This window comes from Protopterus annectens, chromosome 3.part1 (assembly GCF_019279795.1).
Source record: "Protopterus annectens isolate FY-2018-M chromosome 3.part1, PAN1.0, whole genome shotgun sequence".
NCBI classification, from domain to species: Eukaryota; Metazoa; Chordata; order Ceratodontiformes; family Protopteridae; genus Protopterus; species Protopterus annectens.
Window position 1 is genome coordinate 871,863,748 of NC_056732.1, and position 26,594 is coordinate 871,890,341.

The window sequence follows — 26,594 nt, forward strand, 5'->3', positions numbered from 1 at the left end:
TTATCACACTACAGAATTACGCAGTTACAGAATGCGCTACCAAGATTACTGGGTCACAGCACTCCCAGAGGTGTATTTCCAGGTGGGTGACATTATCAGTCTTGACAAAGTTGGGTATAGGAATTGTATGGAGTGTGAGCAGTCTAAAAGCATTATTCTGTCCTCAGGCAGACGGACGCACACACATACTCACACACACACACACACACACACACACACACACACACACACACACACACACATGCACACGCACACACACACACACACACACACACACACACACACACATGCACACACACACGCACACACCAGTGGTGGGATCAGAACTCCTGCCTATCTACAGATCACTATTACAATACTACATAGTTACGAGTCACGCCACAGAGACTACACATTTCAAGGCTGACATTATGACCTTCTTGGAATGTGGACATCAACAGGGATGCTGGCAGTTAAGATGTACATACCTGTGAACCTGTGTGTTTAAAGTAGGAATCCATCCTGAACTGGAGTATGCCCATCTGTGGAATGGACTACTACTATCACTATACAGGGTTACAATGGCCATGCCCATATGCCCATACACAGAGGCACATAACCTACACAAAGTGTCACTGGGCATGCTCATACACGTAGTAGCACAGGGCTGTTTGAGATGCACTCTGATTCTAAACACGGAAGGCCACAGTGGCCATGCTATTACAGTTAGACGTATAGAACACATTGTAATGGACTCCGTTGTTAGTAGTTGTCATTGTTAGCAGGAACGCTGCACTACATATATCTGACACCAGTCTTCTACACAATGTCTGTTGCTGTCCATCACCTTAGATGTACCATTCTATACCAAGCACAATACTACCATTCACAGTGATGTCTTGCCAGGAGTAGCAACTGCTTCACCAACACAATGAGCCAATGTCCTTCTGTAATTATGAGGTTGTCCAGTGTTTGTCATATTGGGATGACATGACTGAAAGTAGACAGGCCTTTGTCACATATCGCATGCACCCATGATTCAAGGGAGTGGGGATAATACCTAGGTCTCATTAGCCCATATAGTGCCATTCCAAGTCAAATGTCCTAAACACAGGATAACACCCTGACACATTGAGGACAACTGCATTGTACACTTATGCTAACCAGTGCAAGATTTGTAGCATTCGTAATCACAGCTGCTCACTGTAGATCCAACAATGGGGAATATTGATATCTGTGCAGTGAGGAACACCTGGCTGAAGGCTCTGTAGTGCACAATAGCACTACCACTATATACCTCAGAACTAGACATGTGGACCATTACACAGGTACGTACCGCTCCCGGTGGAGGTGTCCCCACATACATAATGGCCACTCACATGTACTGACCAGTACTCCCACAAAAGGCATCACAGATGAGTCAGGTGCAGGTCACAGTGTCAAAAGCTGCATTCTAGGATGTAACCCTCAGACACCACCACCATGCCTCGGACCACAAACACAGATCCATACATGTGGTGGGACATATAATAGTACAACACCATGTGACCTGTGACCAGTGGACTGTACCTAGCTCTACATCAGCTGTGCAGAATCCCCATGTATTGACATAGTTGCATCAATTGTTATGCAATGTAATGATACCACTGTTTGTAACCAGGTCAGCTGTACACATACCAGGGGCCCTCAGTTATTTACAGCATTGCCAGATGACTGTTGCTGTACACCAGTAAACACCCTCATGTTTGGATATGACATACATGTACCTGCCCTGGATATGTACATGCCACACACATACAGCATATATGTAAATAGCACAGCTGTTGTTGTCCTTTGTGCAGACAGATGGCTACAGCCATTATACACATGCATATGGAAGGTAGGTCCATGGCTGCTGAATACTAACAGTACACAAGGTGTCATATCAATGTTGACAGAGGAAACATTTCCTCTGCACTGGTCACCCATGACACCTATCATATCATACAACAGTCCATGTCTCATGTATGTCATTACACATGTCCACCAATTGCAATGTCTACAGACATGCCCAAATGACAGGAATGTAGGACCTACACACATGTACATGCAGTGGTGTGCGTTCAGATACCATGTGTGTGCAGTTGCTGATGTTTGCAGGTGATGTGTGTCTTAGTACATCATGCAGTTGCAGTGCAGCCTCAACATTGCCAACTGTATATGGTGATATGCTGAAAGTACGGTAAGATGTACTTCAGGTATGGACAGATGTGTGGACATAACTAAGTGGCAGGGCATCTTTTCAGATGGATGTTTGCTGAGGACAGCTCACAGGTGTGTCACAAGCAGTCCTACAATAACCTGTGTAACTGCTAAGCTATGGTTGTGTTAATTGAAGGGGAACACACACAACTTAGACAGTGGTCAGGGTGACACCGAAGGTAAATCACTTGACACCTATAACAGTTAAGACCTCCTGTGTGTATATATATCAGCACAGTTGCCAAAGGAAGGATCAGTACACTTTGTAATGCGTGCAATACTGCTGTAAGTCTGTCATACATATCATGAGATAGGCAGGTGTTTGATTCAAAGTACTGGCATGTGTGGTTGTGTGTGTGTCCATATATGTCACGTATGGTGGGGAATACATATCAATTGTTACTCACTCTCCTGTACACTGTTGTAGACATCTGTACAGACTGCAATGTAGAAAATGTAGAAAGCAAGACATAGGCAGGGGTGTGTATCTCACACATGTGAGGTATCTGTATGTGCGTGACATAGGTGTATTCAATAGTGAATGCCACAGTGTGTGTGCATGTGTGTGTGTGTGTGTGTGTGTGTGTGTGTGTGTGTGTGTGTGTGTTACTGTGTCAGTGAATATGTGAGTGTGTGGGTGTGTTACTGTGTCTCTGAATACATGTTTGTGAGTACCTGAGTGTGTGGGTGTAGTTGTGTGTTCACATCCTGTCATGGGAACGTGTATTACTGCTTCCCAATGAGGCATCACACTTTCCACTGGCCTCTACCCTTGGCATTAACTAGACCGCTCTCTTACCTCCCCACTCCATGTAACTGTACCTGTGATGTCACCACGTATGTATGTCACATCTCTAGCCACAGTAACTTAATACACAGCTATCATGCTCTTGGATCAGTAGATCTGTAGACGTGTTTGGAACATGGGACTTTCTAACTGTGATGTGGAAGCTACAAAGTGCATTCTGGTATTTTCATACATACCTGTGAGTAGTCCACATTTACATATGGGACACTAACTGCAAACACTGAAATCCACCGGCACATGCAAATAGCCCTGAAGGAGGAAAGCAGAACATAAAGACCAACATGCAGTTACTGTTGTTACATGACACATACTATTAACAGTACAAAATGCATTCTAAACCTGAAGTACATGGAATATCTGCTGCCTGTCAACAGTACACAACCATTGTAATCTACACTTATCTTCCTAGTCTGTTCATCCTGTGCATCAGACCATATGAGCATGTCCCTGCACCAATGGTGTGGATGACATGGATGCGGCACAGGCATCATCGTATGCACAAGGTGATAATGTTTGCCAGAGGCCTGGGCTGCACCATTGGATGACATCATGTGTGTGGGTTAGGGCCTTTGATATCATTGGGCGTGTGTGGATGTTATGCATGTGTGTGTTGCGGTGCCCTACATATGTTTCCGGTGTGTGCATGTATATATGCGCACAGTTCTGGCATGTGTCTGGCCTACACAGGGGTATTATTGACAGCTGCGGACTGTACAGGCCAGGATATACAGTTCACAGTGTCCGGCCATGGCCACGTGACTTGCGCCTGCCAGGGGTTGCATGGGCACTATCAGGCAGAGGTACAGATTGGGTTCTGTCTGATGACACATGTCCACTGGAACCGTGTCCCTGTTGGGACAATCCAGGGCCATGTGCACATGGCCTACTGTGTCCTGGTGTGGACAGCACAGCACCAGCTGCACTGCTGCTGCTACCGCCACTATGGGAGTGGGCATGTGAAGTAGCTCATTCACGTAGATCAGCAACAGGAGATGTAGCTGGCAGATGTCCACGTGCCCGACATCTCACTCCTATCAGATATTCCAGCACAGACATCTCACGCTTGCGGATTGTCATGTCACAGTCAAGGACTCCAACCATGTCACCCAATTGTCTATCCAAAACTTCAGCAATCTGCTGTTGAGCATTTGCCATTGCCTGGATGTTGTTGTTTAAAGAATGGACAGCAGCCATCTAAAGTCTTTGACCTTCTCTGTTGTGCCAATCAGCACAGGCCTGTGCCTCCATTACAGCCTGAAACATGCGTCTGGTGAGACCAGCTGCTGTGCTCTGTCTTGCAGGGGCATGTTGGCCAGAGGTCCTCCTACAAGCAGCACTGGCCACATGCCTGTATGGGGCATCTCCAGTCAGTTGGCTGATACCATGGTGTGAAGGCACACCTTCCATAGCCTCCACACTTTCCTGTTCCAAGCTACCACACGCCAACTGTCCTTCCTGTATGGCCACTGGTGGAGGGGTATGTGTTGGCATGAGAACTGTGTGTGGGGATGAGGGGGATATAGGTGGAATGGCAACCAATGGCACAGATTCAGCCCCTGACAACCCTGCCTGTGCCTCAATCATACGTTCATTATCACTGCTAGAGTCTGTGGGAACACTAACATCAGATGGACCACAGGAGGGGAACGCACCTACATCACCTGTGAGGGGCAGAGAAAAACTGTACATTACAATCTATACAATAGACACACACACACACACACAGACACACTCACAGACACACATACACAGACACACAGACACACACACAGACACACACACACAGGAACACACACACACACACAGGCACACACACACACACACACACACACACACACACACACACACACACACACACACACACACACAGACACACACAGACAAACACACACAGACACACACACAGGCACACTATGGCACCCAACATGCATGTGTTATGACAGAAGGCATGCAACATGCATGTGATACGGCAGACGGCATGCAGCTCAGACAATAATAGACGTAGTTATCATACATCCTTGGATTGCACACAACAGCATGCATGTGTCATAGCAGAAGGCATGCAAATTACACCATCATAGAAGTAGTTAGCATACATCCCTGTGTTACACCATGTAGACCAGCACAGTTTAACAGTACACCTGCCTGATGTGTGGCATATGACCTTGCCAATCACATGTAGTATGACATGTGATCTGCTGACATGTGCAATGACATGCATACATGTTTAATACAATGGTATCCTGTCAAGTATACAGTGGAGTAATGGTATCCCAATGCAGTGCTGTCTGTCCGCCCTACAGATATACTGCACATTTATCTGATTTGCATGGCCATTGCAGGGAATCATGTGGCATCTCTATTGCTATACAGTGTGAGTTACAAACACAGTTCATAGCCATGACTGTGTTCAGATACAATACATATATACTGTGGAATGTGACCCACGTCACTGAGGTGTATACACACTAAACCATGATGTGGAATGTGTGACACAGGTCACTGAAGTATACGGATGACACCCCTGCACATCTGCAACCATATTGCTGCTGCCTGGTAACTATGGCCAGACATGGCAAACTCATCAGTACACTATGTCCCACATGACATCTGTGTACCACACACACAGACACATGAGGAGCAAGGATGACATTGATGTCCGACACCAGTAAGGGGAATGTACTGTATCTGTGGGCTGATGTGGTTGTCTGTATATGTATGTGGATACTGTACAGGTGACTGCTGTTATGTCGTGACACACTCAAGATGTTCAACACATCTTATGTGGTGGACTGATGTCACACCTACACAAGATGTGCACAGGCCTGTAGGATGTCTAGTGTTCCACATCTGCAATATAACCATTATACAAAGGTCATAGTTGGACTATGTGGAGCCAATGTATGACAGGGTGTACACACAAGCACATCACGTCTACTGTGTGTGTTGCATTATGTCTCTGGCCATCCTCCATGGCCATGTGTGAACATGAATTGGCCAAATGGTTGTGACAGGTGTCTATTTAATAAGTCTGTGTTGTCTCATATGACATACACCCATATATGTCATATGCTCCACTGACGACAGGGTTATTCAGAGAAAGGGTGGTATGTTTGGTATGTGGGATATGTTATTCAGGATAGTTTGACAGTTTTGCAACCAGCTCACTAGATGTCATGGACATGTCAGATAGCACATCACATTGTGTGACATTCATAGCAGGCGTATAATCCACACCGGTGAATCCTGTGGGCTGGCCATACTCCAGCTCACTGTGTAGTACTGTTTTTATTTCCCACATGTGTAGTTCTGATCTGTAGCACATGTCCCTACAGTGAACAACACCTCCACCATTTTATGTACAGCTGTCCACACATCTGGCAATGACAATTTGTGAGGTTTCAGGTCGGTGTTTCATATAGTTTGCAAGTATTGCACATGGGTAGCCATTGTGATGCATTGCAGGTCTGACCTGTATATTGTGACAGGACCATACATTATGTGCACATGTAGTAAATGACCACATGGCAGATAGATCTGTGCATTAACATGCCTGATAAATAATAACAGTCTCACCTGCAATGGGCTGCTGTCACAGCGGAAAGCCAGAGATATCTAAATAGGAGTGACACAGCAGTATGATCATTATCCACACCTGTCTGATAGCTACAGGGTGCAATGTGAATGTACACACATACGTCGGTACAATAGACTATACTATAGAATATGCACATGTGTGCATACACAGAGTAGCATACTATAGTATGCGGCATGTGTGTATACATGCCTTGCATATGATGTTACATTACATATTGTACAGTGACACATGTAACTATATGGAATAGAGTTGTTATATGTGTAGTAGTGACTTATCAGGCAACTCCAGGCTTGGTGGCTGAGAGACACCCACCTCCACGATATCAGCTAAGGCTTGTGGATGTTGTTCTGCAGGTGTCCCCAGGTTGGCCAGTAGCTCCTCGGTACGTGTGAGTGGGAGCTGGATTGGTGGCCCAACACCTGTTGCACCTTGTTCCCTGGTGATTGCATTCACACGCTGTTTTGCCCATCTTATTAGGTCTGTACAGTGTCTGCTCACCTGCTGGTATGTGTGGTTGTGGCCACCCACATCATTAACCCTCCTGCAAAGTTCCTGCCACAGGGCATCCCACTGCTGTGCATCCTGTGGCACATGGCTGAACAGTACATGATGATTATCATGTAGGTATGGGATGAGGGCCTCATCCTCCAAGCGGGTATAAGGTGGTAGCCTTGCACACGGCATACCTGGAAGACATAATGATGGAGACAGGTCATAGTAACTCACAGAGACGTACAGAGCTACAGCTGAACATACATGTTTTCACATTTATTACGATTAAATAGTTGTCTTTACAAATCTACATGACACTGACACCACTGACATGTTTGTGTCACACACATTTGACACTCAATGGTGATTGGATATTATCACCATATATGCATGTGTGTCACCTGATTACATTGCTCATACTCCATGTGGATGCTGTCTTGATGTGGGCATGTCTGTTTGCCTGTACTGGTGTTCTTACCTATCAGCACATGCCTGGATGTGTCCACATTAATGCAGTCGACTTTGATGCTGCGTATATGTCACATATAAAGACTTACACTGCCTTAACAGATATGATCTTTGACCCTGCAGACTTGCTCAAGGAAGATTTTACATGTATGTGTTTAGCCATATACATCTACACGGCACAGTACAGCAGTTCAACATCCTGCCATGTATCACCTGTGTTGCACATGTGATACACATGGGACACTGGCTAGCCTGATGGTATTTGCAGGGATGGATATCAACTATAGCATGTATGGTCAAAGTCAACTAGTAGGCTATATGCCCTGGGCCATGTATGAGCCTAGGATGAAAGATTGCCTAGCTGTAGCTGACAGCCGGGTGTCTGGGGCCAGGTCAAGCGGTGCCACATAACTGATCCACATGGCTAATGATATATTTGCCATGCTTTCATCACACCATGTATGAAAGAGAGGTAATGTGCAACTTTTCTGGACAGGGATGCATAGTATGGCAGGAGTATGTAAAGTGTATGGGACAAGGATCTGTCCAGCATGTGGTGATCCTTGTACTAGGAAGGTGGATGTCCATGAAGTATGTGTTTGAGATCAGGATGTGTATGTGTAGCATGTCCAACATGACTGGGTTGGACATGGCTTTATTCAGGGTAGGCATCATGCTACATAGTGGAGATAAGAATTGGGAAGGCTGATGTAGGCCATCTGAACATGGCCAATACCCCTTAAAGGAAATATCTGATCTGATATGGGTCACCTGAGTGTTGAGTATGGCTGAACAATGATCTCTATATTCATGGATGGCACCCTGTCATGATTAGGGTTGCCACTTACGTCTACCTGACAGGTGTGGTGATGTAACTATCACAGGAAAGACAACTGCTCAGCTGCATCCCTTACACACAGTGTCCATTATGTTGACTGCTGCCTAAGTGGTAGTTCATGGGTACAGGGTTATTAACATAGGGGTGACAATGCAATATGTAGCTGTCAGATTGTGGCCATATGTCACACACCTCACCCACAAAGCCCCTCCTTTATGTTGTCCACAACACTCTGAGTCAGCTATTGCTCCTAGGTCATAGTCATTCGCATACTTCAATAGGCAGATGCCTTCTGTTAGTCTGTGTGGTAAAAACTACAATGAGGGGGAGTACAATGAATTAACCCTGTCTTACTGTAGCTGGCACGGGTGTGATGTGCATGTATTATTCAGACACCTTCTGTAGTGTTGGTTCTGCTAGCAGTCCAGTTGTAAAACACTCCTGTGACATAGGAATGTACATCTAGTATACTGAGTGTAGGTAGAATACAGTATGGGTGATGATGTACTATGACCTGGCAAGGTTATGATATGCAGTGTGAAATCAACCTTACTGTCATCTACATCTGTACTGCTGACATCAAATAAGTTGATCAAGGTTCATGGCCTTTCAGACCAGACTCAGCAGGGTAGTAGTGCAGTACTTCCCATTATCAGTGGTGTCTCCCCCTTTGTGGGTTGTGATAACTGTTGGTGGGCACCATTCAGTGTGTACACAGCCTGACATGAAGCTATGTTTTACATGATGTGTATGTGGAGGGCAAATTGTTTTTCCATATGTGTATGATACAACTTGGGATGTGGACAGGTCCCAGCAGCCTGGATGCAGCTTGTAACTGCATTGTTGTGGTTACAGGGGCTCTGTAGTGTACATGGATATATGATTGAGTACCTGTTGGGGGGGGGCAGTGTGTTTATGTTATCCAAGACGCTATCTGGATTTCTTACTCATGCTCAGCACTTGTTCAGAACTTGTAAGCACTAAATAAGCTACTAATTACTATAGCACTCAATCTTCCTCATTACCTAGAGGTAAACAGTTTTTGTACGTACTTTTCTCACTTGCTTAGAGTAAAACAGCTTTTGTACTCACTTTCCTCCCTTATCTAGAGGAAAATATTTTTTTATTCAAGCATGTCCAAGGGTCAGCTCCCAGTGTTCTCTCCTGTCTATCTGATGAATCTGGGCATCTTGAGGCAATGTAAAAATTGCCTCATGCACACAGACAACCCTCTCCTCTACCACCCAACACTACAACCTGTGAGAGATGCACTTATCTAGCCAAACTGAAGGTAAAGCTCTCTCCAACCAAGACTGAACTTGACAATCATGTGGAGAAGGTAAACATTTCCCAAGGGTCAGCTCCCAGTGTTCTCTCCTGTCTATCTGATGAATCTGGGCATCTTGAGGCAATGTAAAAATTGCCTCATGTACACAGACAACCCTCTCCTCTACCACCCAACACTACAACCTGTGAGAGATGCACTTATCTAGCCAAACTGAAGGTAAAGCTCTCTCCAACCAAGACTGAAATTGACAATCATGTGGAGAAGGTAAACATTTGCACCACACCACGCTCATCACATAGTCTCACTAAATCTACACCACCAAAATCCACATATAGTACCACAAAAACATTTGCAGAGGCTCTCAATAATAATCTGTCTAAGCAACAGAAACCTCCAAAGCAGAAACACAAGCAGCCTCCATCCCCCAACACAACCCCAATGACACATAGCCCACAGATTCAGTGTGCCACTCAACCACAGCCAATAAGGCAAAACAACGTACCCAACACACTAGTCATAGGTGACTCTATAGTCAGGCACACTGATGTCCCACTCACCAGGCTAAATAAGGAGAAGGTTACTGTCAGCTGCCTGTCAGGTACTAGGATCCACCACATAAGCCATGCACTCAGGTCACTCCACAACAAGTACAAATATGACTCTGTCATTGTCCATGTTGGTGTGAATGGTCTGAGATGTACCTCCCTGGACTACATGAAAAGAGATGTTATCTAAGTGCAACTAACTCTGGGCAAAACTGCAATCCAAATTGTAGCTTGCTACAGATCCCCCACCATGTCCCAGGATTCCCACTCCTCTTTCCTTGATGTACTGGAAATTATTAGAGTTCAACCAAGCACCCTACTAATGGGTGACTTCAACTACCCCACCATTAATTGGGAAAACTACTCATGTATCATCTCATTAACTCAATGTTTTCTGGAATTCATAAACTCCAATGCCCCTGATCAACTTATCCACACCCCCCACCTGGGGCAACAATATTCTAGACCTAGTCATTACCAACATGAGTGACTGGTGTTCCACACCTAAAGTCAACTCCTCATTGGTCTGATCCGACCATAAGCTAATCACCCTTGATATCCACCTACTGCCCCATCCCCCATTAAGGAAACCACGGTAAAATATTTCTACAAAGCCAACTTCATGCTTCTTAAGACAGAAGTGGTGAACTTCATGACACCCATGCAGATGGACAATACAGTTACAACTGCTGAATCTTACACAAATGCACTCTATAAGCACTTACACAAGTGCATGGATTGTGCTATCCCAAACAGAACCAAGACGCTATCCTCCAAAAAAAGGAAGCCAATCTGGTGGTCCCCTGCCATAAACACTGTACAACAGAAGGAAGAAACTGTTGCAAAAGAGAGTAAAATCCCATGAGTGGAGGAGCTCCCTGGTCAGCCTCAGTAAGAAGCTGAGATCCCTTATAAGATCCTCCAAAGCTAGCTACAAAAAACAAATGGCTACTAATTCCAAGGACAACAACAAAGCATTCTATAGCTATGTCAAAAATCTCGATGGCAACACCCAGATCTGCTCGGAGTTACAGCACAAAGGCACGAAAATTACAGAACCAACTGATATTGCCAACATCCTGGCAGATAGGTTCAGTGCTAACTTTACCCCCCTCTCACCCCCTAAAGGGCTCATATCTATAGAGGAAGAATGCAGAGTCCCTGTAATCACAACTATGCAGGTAAAAGCTGCACTCTCTAAAGCCAGTAACACAGCATCCATGGGACTGGACAACATCCCAGGCTGCATTTTACATGAATTTCAGAATGAACTGGCTCCCCACTTAAGCACCATGTTCAATAATAGCCTCGCATCAGGCTTTGTGCCCCCTGAATGCCGCACAGCAACAGTTATCTCACTCCACAATGGTGGTGCCACAACAGACCATGGGAACTATTGCCCTATAAGCCTGGCTAGCCTGGTCTGCGAGGCTATGGAGCTCATCATCATGGATCTTATTCGCAGAGACATTGGGTACCTCCAAACCTTTGACCCCACAGAGTTTGGCTTTGTTAAGGGCAGACCATGCCTCCTAAACCTGGTGGACTTCTTTGAGACAGTTACCAAGGCATTAGATGAGGGTAAGGAGGTCCACACAGCCTACCTTGATCTCTCAAAGGCTTTCAACACCATTCCCCATTCTGGTATTATCAACATACCCATCCACCTGAATATTAACCCCTATGTCACGAGATGGTTTGCAAAGTGGCTCACAGACAGAACCCACACAGTGAGAGTTGCATACCCTAGGTCCAACTGTAAACCAGTTACAAGTGGCGTCCCCCAGGGCTCAGTCCTAGGACCCCTCATGTTCAGCATATACTTCTCTGAGGTACAGGCAAGCACAGGAGGACTTTGGCTAAAAAGGTTTGCAGATGACTGCAAACTATGGGCCATAATTGGTTCACCAGCTTATAAAGACACCCTCCAAAAGGGTCTCACTGAAATGGATACCTGGTGTCAATATCATGGCCTCAAGCTGACTGCCAAAAAGTGCATAGTCATCCCCTTTGGATAAAGCTAATTACCCACAAACTACCACATAGGTGGCAGTCCCCTACATACAGAAAAGGTAATAAGGGATCTGGGAACCCAAGTAGATAGCAATCTCTCCTTTGATAACCATATTTCCAAGGTGGTTAGAATATCCTAATCTCAAATGGGTTCTCATCCAGAACAAAGGAGGCCATTGTGCCTCTCTACTCATGACTTATTAGACCCATTAAAGAATAGAACACCCCATTTGGGATGCACCTTACAAGACAACTGCAACAGCTTGAAAGGCCACAACAATACCACATCAAGAGGATTACTGACCTCAAACAGATGACCTATGCAGCCCAACTAAAGAAACTCCAGCTGTACTTGGTTGCATATTGCATACTCAGAGGTGATCTTTGCTTGTCATACAAGGCCCATGTCCAACCCAGTATTGCTGGATATGCTCCACCTAAACAAAAGCCCCTGAGAGCCACATGCTCTAGGGATATAAACTTAACCACAATGATAACTAGGACGTGCTGGAGGGATAGATTCCTGACCTGGAAACTCCCCATGCTTTGGAACATAATTCCAATGTACATCAGGCAGGGCCCCTCACTAGCACTCTTCAAGAGAAACCTTGATGGGTGGATGGGAGACAGACATGTACCCTGGGAATCACTGCAGTGGCTCTGCTGGATAGAGGCATAGGGAACTAATGGCTCTGCTGTTCAGAGGCACAGGGAACTAACCTAAGGGGGTGGCGGAAACCAACACACTCTAGCTAGTTTTATAAATGCCCTTTGGCAGACAGCCTAGTACCTACCTATGAACGTATGAACCTATTACTTGTCTTATGTGCATGGCTAGTTCTAGCTCTTCCATTTTACTTTGCTATCATGCTGATAAACTGTCGGGTGACTACAAGTCATATGTATCCTGTTATTGTGTATTGTAAATGCCAATAGACATAACTAATGTTTGCCTAACATAACAGCAATGCTATGTAAAATGTAATACATATCTGCCTACAATACTGTACATTACACAGTTATTGGCACAATATCCCACAATGCAAATCATAATTGCATAGTAGGCCTACCTTCAACATGTTATTCTCAGTAATATACCCATACATATGCCTACTGTTACAATATATCCACATATACTATCCCCTGTTATAGCACATACTTGTTGGACCAACCCTGCCACTGACAGCGGCTGGAGAGGAATTGTTGGGTTCAAAGCCCTTATATAGCATTCCTTGTGGTGTATGAGGTGTTTGCCTTGTGACTTACAGCAGTACACACATAAATACTACAAGCGTTACTATGCTCAACAATACATCACTACAAGATAACTGTTTCCACTATATGCATTGCGTACACTGTAATTATTACAGAACAGGTATTACATACACAGATATACTGAGTGTTCTACATACTTTATTAGTAACCTGAGGTGTCGTCGACTGGTATTTCAATCTTTTCAGTTTGCGTTTCAATCTTCTTTGTAATGTTCTGCTGGTATATACAGATGGTTTGAATGTGTGACAAGCCATCCTTTTATAGTTAAATATCGGTAACATGTGCTATCCTGACCACCAATTGGTGTTCCGAAGTAGTTAATTACATGCACATCAGCTGTGCAGCTACTCCATTAGCCAATACCATGGCAACAATGGTGTATAACTGAGCTCTCCACTTGGACGTTGTCCCTTTGCCTTACTTTCGAGGAAGACGGCCTGGATGTGTTGTTTGTGATGTATTCCAACAACTATATGGAGACACACAAAGATATATTAGCTTCATGACTCCCGTGGATTGTGTGAACTGCCTAGAAGATGCTGTTAGAATAGAACGTGCTGGAGGGACAGATTCATCACCCAGAGACTCCCTATGCTGTGGAACAAAATCCCGGTACATGTGAGGCAGAGCACCTCTCTGGCCTTGTTCAAGAGGAATCTTGACCAATGGATGGGAGATTGCAGATATACCCCAGGGATTACTTCAGTGTCACTGCTTGACAGAGGCACAGCAAAATGATAGGCATAGTTTTTATTCAAACTAAAGGGGTGGCGAAAGCCACATAACTATGGGCTAGGCTTATAAATGCCCTTGGGCAGATAGCCTAGTATGAACCTATGAACCTATGAACCTATGTTCTACATGTGAATACAGTTGTTATATTTCAGAGCATTGCTACTTATGCTGGGTTTGTTGGTACCTGATACTTCTGCAGATGTTTCAGTCTGGCAAGGATGTTTGAGCAGCTCAAGGCTGTATGGCTATTCATATAATGTTAGGTGGTTTACAGTGTGCTCACCAGACATCTTTGGTTTGGTGTACATGTGTATCATACTGTGCTATTAATCAGTAATTGGTAACACTTCCTGGTGTACACCCAACCCTCTGAAATGGGATTAGTGCAAACAAACCCTGTAACATCAGCAGCTGTTCCATTGTATAACAGCAACTACTTCACATAGGGCCATGTTAGTGTGTTTCTGACAAGGTATGTTAAGGCTTCTGCAGATGTCGTACAGTGAGTGAATGATTTGTGATGTTATTAAAGTATGTATTGTAATTGGTTTGGGTGAGGGGGAGATGGTGGGTGTACATAGCAGATGCAGGTGTGTACGAACTGCATTTATACATATTGGATATGTGTGTGAGGGTTCCTTCCCTATTTGAACACCTATTCTTTAGTGGGCTAATACTATGGTAATTGCAGGCTGATTCATCAAGGCACTTTTAATTGGTTCCTGTATAGCATGCAGGTGATGTTAGTCCTTGAATCCTTTCGGCAATACATCGGAATGTAATAAAGTGTAGCTACATGAAAGCTGTCTGTGTATTTCTGTCATAGGCATTTGCAGTCATTGGAGTTGTGTTGGTGACTGACCCTCTTTGGCTAGGGTTGCCACCTTTTCAAATGGCCATAGTGAGACATTTTCAGAACACACATCAGATTTTACAGGCCAACACAAACCCACGGTCAGTACAAAGGATAGAACTTTACTTTTTTGCCTAAATAAAAGCTTATTCTTGTAGCAGTTTAGTTGCTTATCCTGTTTCTTGTAACATGTAGGCATTTTAGATACAGAAATAACTATTACGTAAAATATGGGACATAATTATGTCCTACAATCTCAGGACATTTGCCATTTTTAATATTTTTGGTCAGGACACAACCGCCCAAAGACAGACTTTCCCTCGCAAAGTGAAACAGGTGGTAACCCTATCTTTGGCTCATGTCCATAGCACATATTTGTAATAGTGTATAGGTATATACTCTCCATATCCTTTGTTCATAAAGTTTGGTTGTGGCGGAATGTGTGATTGCTATGGTCCATGTTATACTCATATATGAACACTTCAACCGCTGTATACGGGATACCTATGGAATCCTGAAAGCACACAATTCCAACGCCCACAGTACCTGGCCTAGACTCCCAAACCCCACATTACCGAAAACTCAAACTTGTGACAGTCAAACTCGGGAAAGTAACATAAACACAGAACACACACATGCACACACAGACACACTGCTACCCACCACATCCAAACAAACCATCCTACACTACATATGAGCAGGTGGGCAAGCCCCCCTACACCCCCCATGTGGGTGGCTGTGCCCCACACACCCCCCTACTTTAATATTCTACCTCCGAGATCGCACAAACACACAATGCAAACCCACATCCACATATTACAGCCCCCCAGAAACACACACCACACTCAGAACACACACTTACACACACTACAGCCCTCAAATACACACTTACACACAGTAACCTACCTGAACCACAACACCAGAAGCACTAGCTAAATGTCCTTTAACATCTGGTGATTCAGTACTGTGGTCTTTCTGTCTTTAAGCCTCATGATTACGCGCGTCAGTATGTCAAGCATTTGGTAGGTATCCTATTTATATGTACCTCCATGGTTGTGTAGATGTTAACCTATTTATATATCTACATATATATGTATATCCCTATATATTGACATGTATCTCTCTCTCTCTCTCTCTCCCTCTCTCTCTATATATATATGTTGATTTATATATATATATATATATATATATATATATATATGGCTATAGATGTTACTGTATATATATATATATATATATATATATATATATATATATATATATATATATACACATATTTCTATGTGCACACATCAGTGACATATATATATATATATATATATATATATATATATATATATATATATATATATATACATATTTCTATCTATGTGCACACATCAGTGACATATATATATATATATATATATATATATATATATATATATATATATATAGTTAGCATTAATTTGTAACACTTATACATATGTAGACTTGTATATATTGATTCACACATTACAGTACATTACAATGTACTGTACATATGTACACAAAGTGACTATCCCATTTGTGGTCTGTACTGTGAAATGCCTGTAGTATAAGGTGTAGTCTAACGACCACTTACCATGTATACAGATTAGATGGCTTAGTGTTAGGTCCCATGACTATGGTGTGCATAGTCCAGGGTTCAACACCTGCAATGTATTAGACATGTGTTACTACAGAATAAGGCTAATTTAAGCAGTTGTAAGCAGGTTTAAAGGTGTTTATGTGACATTATAGCAGCGGTTGTACACAGTTAAACAAACTTTACATCCTACAACCTGTGCACGCAAATATAGCCACTTCTACTAACTACTCAGGATATATACATTTCAGTGATGTAACATCTCACTATGTGCTTACATAACATTACATTGTCTGTTAACTGTACTCTCCAGCACACATGTTTTTTTGTGTGTTCCAAATGTTTATTATTCTGTTGAATACTACCTATATATGCAAGCTGTGGTTAAGGTATACTATGTAACATGTAAATCATCACTGACTTTATTGGGATTTGAACCACGACTGCACAGATATTATGCAAATGCTGTAGCCATTACACTATTGACATTGACGTTCCTTCTGCCTATTTCCTATGTCCATGAATCCTATGTGTAAGCTTGGCTACACAACAGGCTGAGCCACCCACACCCAGTGAGCTTCTCGAAATACCGACATAACGCTTGAATTGAGAGACTGTACATTAACATCCTAACCACATTTGGCATAGCCCCTCACTGACACACTTCAGGGGAAACCTTGATGTGTGACTGGGCAACAGTATATACACCCCTGGGATCATGTGTCCCAGAAACATACAGCCAGGGTGTGGGGGAGCCACTCCAGTTTTATAGCTGCAAGACCAGTTGGGGAAATCGAATGCTGTTGGGTTGTCATGTTAACATGCCCTTTTGAGATCACTATGTGCCCCTATCACCCTACAGCACCCCAGTCTTCAACAGCTTCCAGCAACTCTGCCTGGAATCACTTCATTGGCTATGCTTGACAGAGACTCAGTTACTTCATCATTGGTGCAGATAAAGCCACCACACTGTAGCTATGCTTCTAGATGCCCTTGGGCAAATAGCTTACTACCTATCTGTGAGCCTCTACAGTGCAGGCCATCTCTAACATCATATGTGATTATACAGAGTTTTCTGATCACAATATACAGTGTAAATTCACCATGTAGTTAGACAACAGTACAGCAATAGCATACAGACTACTGATACATAATCACGCCAAAAGCCTATCTTGGATGCTAGTGGACTTGTATAGGTTTCAGGCTTTGTATTGCTTACCAGTAGGTTACCTACAGGAAAGATGGGACACAAGCACAGATGGGAAACATGCCTGCAACAATGCCATACCAACTTGCATGTGTTAGCCTAAGGCTTTGGAATGCTGGGCAAGGCTATTGGTGCCTCCATGGTGCCATTTTTAGGCAGGTCTCAGAGGTGAATCTCACCTCCATGAACTGCACAATAGCGGAATCAATGAGGGTTAGGCTACTCAACGCCAGGGGTAGTAGTCACAACATGCTTACACTCACAGCACCCCTCAGTATGGACAACATCTACATCTGTTCTGTGACTGGGACCTGTATAAGGCTCCTGTGAGCACACCGGCACTACCAGACTACAATCCATAACACACATTACAGCCACTGAACATGGACTGGCACAGACATGAAGGGGGTGTATCCATATTCATTGGGGATACCTACACCTCCAAGTTAGTGGGGCAGCATGATACCTCTGTGATTATCCATGTGCAGGTAACATCAGCCACGACTGCAATGCAAACTGTGAGCTGCTACAGATAACCCTCCATGACCCAGGAGCACCACTACAACTATCTGGAGACAGTGGTAAACATGACAGTCCTACCAGACACCCTGTTATTGGTCAGTGTTGTCTACCCTACATTTAACTGGATAACCTACTTGAGTATTCACTTCCAGGCTCAGCACTTCCTAGGATTTATCACCTCATATGGCCTGTATCAGTTGGTAGACGGACTGATGAGAGGTGAGAACATACTAGAAGCGTAATCACTGACATGTGCAACAGGTGCACTACAGCAGAGATAAACCGGTCACTGTTTAGATCTGACCATGAACTATTCACTGATGATTTCCACTCCCAACCATCTCCCCCACCCAAGGAATACACAGTGAATACCTTTCCTACAGCTAAATTCACAGTACTAATGACAGAGGTGGGAGGGTTCACAGCCCCCATGCTCAGGGATGACACTGCTCAAGATACAGACAGAATTACAAATGCACTCTATAAGCACCTACAAAGATGTATGGGTCATGCCATCAATGGTAAACCAGGACTCGCTACTCCTACACAAGGACACCAGTCTGCTGAACCACTGCATTATACAGGCTATACAACAGAAGTAGGACAGTAGTCCAGAGCAACAGCAAATCCCAAGACATGCAGACATCCGTGACCAGTATTAGCAAGATACTTATGTTATTCATGTAATCATCCAAGGCTGACATCCACAGGTAAAGAGGAATGGATTTGGAATATGACCACAAAGGCTTCTTTGGCTATGTCAAGGATCTAAGCAGTAACACACAGATTTGCACTGTATTGGTGCAATATTGCACTGAATATACTAACCCTACAGATATCACCAACACACTTGATGATACATTCGGAGCAAGCTTCACCCCTACAAGGCCCACAACAATACCCAAAATGTACAGTATCCCAGACATCTGAGACATACAGGTGGTAATGGCCCATTCAAACGGTATGACAGAGCATCAATGGAGGCAGATGGTGTCCCAGACTGCATCCTGCAGACACTACAAGACAAAGTGTCCCCCCGCCTAATATAGCAATTAAAAATCAGCCTCTACACTGGCTACATGGCCATTCAATGGCGCATGGCAACAGCTATTCCACTCCACAAAGGTGGTGACACAACTGACCATGGTAACTACCACCCCATAAGCCTGAGTAGCCTGATCTGCATGGCTATGGAGCTCATCCTCATGGCACTCTTTAACATAGACATAGACAATAGTAACCTCCAGACACTTGACCCAGCCCATTGTCAGGCATGCATCGAGCTGCTGGCTTTCTTGTTTTGTACTTTCCCATCCCAGGATTGTGTAGCGAAATGTGTTATGTAGCTGATCTACTGCAAGTTTGCTTTGTTCTGCTGTGACAGTTCTCTTTTCTTTGTAGTATGGCACCTCCCCTTTCCTGTTCTGCAGGAAGCTGCTAGCAGCCTTGTTAGCTGTTGTCAATGGCCCACTGTGGGTTCCTAGGTGTTAATTACTCATTTGTGCTCCAATTACCATGCTGCAGCATTTCCTTATTTTCTTCCCATATCCTTCCTGTTTCAGCTGTGGTGCATGCCGCGCACAGTCGTTTACTGGGTTTCGAGCGCGTTTTCATCCACGTTCACATGCACATTCGGTTACCTTGTGTGCTCTCAGCTAAGCAAAGCTATGGCTACTTCAACACACCCCTATCCTGCGGCTTTGCTTAGCAACAGGCAAACTGGATTAGCAATGCTCCAATGTGCTTACAGCTAAGGTGGTGCACCCTCTCTTGATGTCATCTTTATCTCCAGGCCAAACCTCGGTGTTGTACCACGACACTGTGAGGTACATCCTTACGCCGGCGGGGATTTTGTGATTCAGTATTACTTGTCTCATTTGCATGGCATTGACTAATAATTCCTAGTTACCGTGCAGAACACTGTCACAGCCCCTTAGAACCCTTGCACCATGGTGTGGTGTAGCATGCGTGCCATTGACTACTATGGGAAATTCATGAAATGTGTTACATTGCAGTTTTATTACATATAAATATATTTTCATTGTGATCCCATTTGCACACCGATGCACTGCGATTTTACTTTATGTTAGTGTGGCCATAACATTAAATGTTCTTTTTATATCTTGTGCATGTTTTTTTATGCCAATTGCTATATATTTAGCCATTGGCATATATTAACAGTATAATACATGCGTTTTGTCCACTGTCATGGCTCCAATTTTATGTTTGAAAAAATGTAAACCGTTTTGTTTGGTTTACATTTCTGCATGCTTACACTACACCTGCACCACTTCATGAATTGCTATATACCTTCATTTGCATGCTACACTGCTGTGCATGGGGTAATTAGCATACATGCACCAGGAGCTGTGCAGCCGTGGCGTACGCAGGTAGTGCACCTGGAAACAGCTCATACCTGAATCGCTCGGTGGCCATATTTGTTATTAGATCGTCGATGCTACACCTGCGCCTGGCGCAAGCTTCATGAATCCTGGGGAAAGTCTTTTGTTAAATCAATTAAAAGGGCACCATTAAGTTGACTTTATATTTGTCCTGGAGAGAATGGTATCACTTGGTTTGTATTGGGTGGTTTTGTTATTTCTATGTTTATTGATGCTGTGCTGAGGAAGTGATAGTATGTTGTAGTGCTTGGAAATAAGAGGTGTATCAGCTGTAAGAAAATTTGTAAAGGAATTTTCCTTGGTGGGGTAGGAGAATAATGGAATGAAGTCAGAAGTGATGGATGGTTTAGAGGATAGCTGGATGATGTCCAGTAAGGTACTGACTACATCTAGATCAAGTGATATTACAAGTGTACAGTTAAAACAGATTACAGTAGAAATGGAAGAGCCTAAAACTGAAACAGTGGCATAACATGATACAAAAATGAAACACAGAAAGTCAGTATGTGATTATGACACTAGGAAGAAATAGGCAGCCTTGACTATTTAAAATTATGCGTAGTAGGAGCTTCACAGATAAAAATACAGCCATGTGTACTAGGTGTGCTTACTTGAGCAAAAAAAGAAAATGCAACCCTTAAACCTCTTTAGGTCTCATATGAGTCCAGCCCAGCTCTTTAGTGCTGAAATAATTGCAGCATTTGCATTCTTGCAAATTGATGTTCACAAAAGCCTTTGCATTATAGGAGCTAATTTTCCCCAGGAAATAATATAGTTATGGATGAAGAACCTCTCCATTGGGCATCAAACATCATCTCACTTGAGACAATCATTTTAGGAGACCGGAATGTAGATTGGCAAACTATTAACTGCAGCTATCCCTCTCATGTCATTAATATGTATGGCTTCACTCAGCTTATTTCAACTTCCACAAGATACAAAAAAAACGCTGGTAGAGCCCATACCTTAGATTGGATTCTGTATAATGCCACAAACAAAATCTTCTCAACAGGTGCTTTACCTGACATCTTAAGTGACCACCTACTCGTCTTCTCAATAACACATCAAAAACCTTACCAAAGGCAGCATCGGTACAGCCTTGCTCATAACTTCTTCTTCATTAATAAGAACTAATTCATTGCAGCACTAAAACCAATCAACTGATAGGCTATTCATATCCTTCCACTTGATGACACTGTAGTTCTGTACAACGCAATTTTCCTTGATATACTAAATGAACTGCCCCCCAGTAAGAACCAAAAGAATTAAAATTAATCCAGCACCCTGGCCTTCAAAAAGTACTATATTACTCATGAAAGACAGAGACATAGCATCTCAGATGTAAAAAAAAATCAAAACTGATAAAAAACTACTATACTAATATACAGGCAGCAGATTATAACAACTGAAATGCTATTGGACTACAATCAACTGTTAAAATCCAATACACCAACACAACCTACACCCACTTCATCTAATCATACAGACAGCATAGCCAGTGAATTCAATACCCACTTCATCCAAACAGTAATATCATTGGGACAATATGACACAAGTTTATCTTGTTCCTTGTTAGCCCTCAAAACACTTGCACTCAAACCAGTCTTGATTTCGACAATACAAAAAAATATTATTAACCTTAAAACCTACCACCCTTACCCCTGATGACATATCATATGAGTATTTAAAAACTGCTGCTGATGCCCTAGCTTTTCCTATCTCAATCCTAATCAACCACTCTGTCACCAAAAGCTATTTCCCAACACTAAGGAGAACGTGTTTCCTCCATAATGGTAGAAACTCAAATGAGCACTTAAACTTCAGGGCTATAACTATACTATCTCCACTGTCAAAAATTCTGAATAAGTGCATCCGGTCTCAACTCCTTAGCTTTCTCACTAACAACTACCTCTTTTCCCTACAGAGTATGGCTTACATCCTTATCATAGCATATGTACAGCTTTCCATAGTTTTATTATATCTGTTAATTAATATCAAAACACCGGGAACTTAGTCTAAGTACTAGGAATTGCTTAAAAAATTAGTTTGCCTAGGAATACATGAAATTTCACTATCTTGATTCTTCAGCTACCTCTCAAATTGGCAGCAGGTAGCGAAACGGCAAAATGAAAACTTCTGTTTCTTTCCCATTGCAGTAGTTTCCTCTATAGGATCCATTTTAGGTCTCCTGTTGTTCAATACATTCATTAATAATCTCCACCTATCTTCTAAACAAGCCAATGTCATGCAGTACAAAGACAATTTGACAATCACCTATCCTGCTAAATGCATACGTAGATTAAAGCAACTCACCTTTCTCCACCATATAGGCCTGGTTGTCTGATACACAATTGCTCCTTAATCCTAAAAAAAATGATTCTGTTTGTACCAAAGCATTCAAATGACAACAAAAATAATTTTAATGTCACACCCTTCAACAACATCAACAGTGAACTAGTAAATCAAATAGGAGTTACTATTGCTCAAAGTTTAAAAATCTGACATCACATAAAACAAGCAGTAGAAAGCACTCACCAAAAGCTAGGTGTTCTCCATTGATTAAAACAATACTTCACAGATAATGAGAGAAAAAGTACTGCACAATCCCTTCTCATCCCTGCACTACTTTAGGCTGTGCCTTCATCTTCATTAGCCTACAAGCCACTCACCTCTCGCTCTTAGAACAGTGCTATAATAAAATGGCAAAATTTGCCACCAATCATCATTATAGTGCACATCATTGTCTGTCTTTAAAAATATTTCAGTGGTTAGAGCTAAGCCATTACCTTACACTTCCCAGCTAGTCACTTCCTATAAACTCATCTATTATCCAAACAAATGCCAAGATTTGAAAATACACTCCTTCTTTGTAACCTCCATAGACAGCTGAAATCTGCTGGCATAATGTCAATTACTGTTTAAAAGCTAACGACTCAGCTGGTGGCTCTTTATATGCCTCATCCCCTGCCAAAATGTCAGAACTCCCTTCCTCAAACTCTAAGAAACACAGCAAACAGCAACACTGTTAAGGCACAAACAACAGAAACTGGCTCTGTAAATGCTCAAATCCTAGATGAAAATATATTGCCTCTTGCATTCTCCTGCTCTTTCCAAGCACAATACCCTTAGTTATTGGTCCAGAATCTCTTCCTTGTCCTCTCCTTGTCCCCCTTCTTCCTTCTACCTATCCTAAAATATTCTCTCACTTCTTAATATTAATCCTCCATTTTCCTCCTTTTCTCTCCTTTTGTCAAATTCATTTCCAAATATGTTCATGGCTCTTTAAACAATGCTGCTATTAATTAATGATAGTCTGTTTAAATGTTGTGTATTTGTTGACTACTTATATACCACAATTGATTACTTGTGTACTTCTGTTTGCAGTGTTCTTTATGTGGAGGCTCTATATGGTGTAGTTAATACAACTGGCGATCCATTGGCATTAGATGACATTAACAAGCATATCAGCTGAGGTTGATCACTTTGATGGAAAGACTAAGGAAGTATAATTTGAAACCTGACCGGAATAGTTATCAGATTTGTCTGCCCCATTTAGAATACAGGGTTATACTCTTATAGTAGATGTTCTGTACTCAGATAGTCATAAAGTAAGAGCTATAGGGCGCATGCAGATAGTACGTAGGCAAGCTTTGGTGAGATTTACAGACGTGGTACATCATTTGTCTAGTTTTGAACTGAACATGTCAAAAATTTGCATGTTTTTAAAGAATTCTATAACACATGATACAAGAGAATGGTGAGTGGAAAGACAAACCTTCTGACTTAAGCACCAACCCTGAAACACTACAATGAGTCTAAAGCAGTTCTCTTTCAAATAGATGCTAGTTAATATAAACTTGAAGTGATAATGTTGAAAGAGAACAGACTAGTGGCATACCCTTCTCGACCACTTAAATACACACAGATTGCATATGCTCAAGCTGAGAGTTTTTCCATATGATAAACCAGTGTTGCTTGAGATTGATCATAAACCTTAATAGAGAACTATTAGGATGTCATTACATAAAGCACCTCTTACTTCTTAATCTGCAGAAATATGATTTAACAGAGCAATAAAACCTAAGCAAACATATGGACATTGCAGGATCAGATCTTTTCAGGGAGTGGAAAAATTCGTTAAGTGATTATTTGGAAGTTTTACTGATTGCTCTACAGTTAGCGAGATTGCAAGAAAAACAAAAATTAAAGCTGTAAGTTATACATAGGAAAACAGTGAAATCTGTCAGACCAAAGGAGCTATGATGAAATGTTGCCAAGAATACCGATACACAGTACACGTGTGTATAAGATTATTATTTCCATACAGTAGTGTGATTAACGGTGTTCCAAGTATTACATTTAACTCAGATAAAATAATTATACTTAATCAGATAAGAGAAACTGAATTAGGAATATCAGTGGTCAAACTGGGGTATTTTGATATACAAGATGGGAGCATGCAATATTTTTTTACTACCTAAACATGTAGCTGCTGATAAAAAGATCAGTACTATAAAGTCAGCACTATGATCCATAATCACAAACCTGTAGATAAATGATATTCCTAGATGTGCCACAACTGATACAGAGCAAGCCTGAAGCTGAACTCTCTTCAGTTTATTTACAAATGCTATCATATTTCTGTTGACTATTGTTCCAAATGTCTAGAATTAGCCAGGTAAGTAATAATGCCTGTCAGGGATGGAGGGTGTACATGGGTCTGAACATAATGAAGGAGGCTTCAGTGAATTGTTCCATCCCTTCAGTCCATCATTGTCTGCTTTTACTTTCAACAGCTGCAAAACGCTGATGGCTTGGGTCTTCCTTGTGATCTCAACATGCACAGAATAGTTTGTTGACTTATAATTCTTGCATATCCAAAGTATTCCATTTAAACAACTCACTTTTTTCTATGCTCAGGTAAAATGGCATCAGAAGTGTTTATCTCAGGGGAGAGCATAAAGTATATAAGGTTATATTTGAGATTTTGTTACCTCTAATATATGAGGGAATCTCAGAGCTACTTACAGTCAGAGTAATCATCACAAATCATGAAGTTTAGCGGAAAGACACAGCATGCAGATTTGGATGATAAGTGCAGATTAGAAGCCTTTTTCATGGTGATCATCCTGGTAAAGTATCACTTAAATGAACTGGAGATTAAATTGGAAGATACTGAAACTCATGACTGTAGTAGCAACAGGAAAGTATTGGGATTACCTGAGAAAAAGAGAAGAGAGACCCACTGAGTTTCACAAGGAAATAAGTGAAAGTGAAAGTGATACTACTAATGAAAAGATAATATAGATTAATGTAAGAAGATGAAAGAAGGTTAGAGAAGGCACATTATTTGCAAGTATCTTAAATTCTAGCACAGAGGCAAGCTGCTAAAAAGGAGCAGCAGACCAAAACAGAATTAACAATTGTAGGAGTTCATGTTAAGCTCATGCCAGACTACAGAGATGGACTGCATCAAAATAATAAGACCCTAGCTCCCTTCTTAGGAAGACTGAAAGAGCTGGGTAATATAATTCACTTTAGGTCCCAGCTTTATTATTTGTAATGTTGCTTCATAACAATGTTTCCTTTTCATTAATGGAAGATGCAGATATTTTCTTGCAGCTAAATTGCACTTATTTAAAGAACCGTATGCTATTGTTTTGTAGAACATCCCTAAGAACTAATTCATAACCATGTGACCAAAATAAAGAGTAAGAGAAAGAC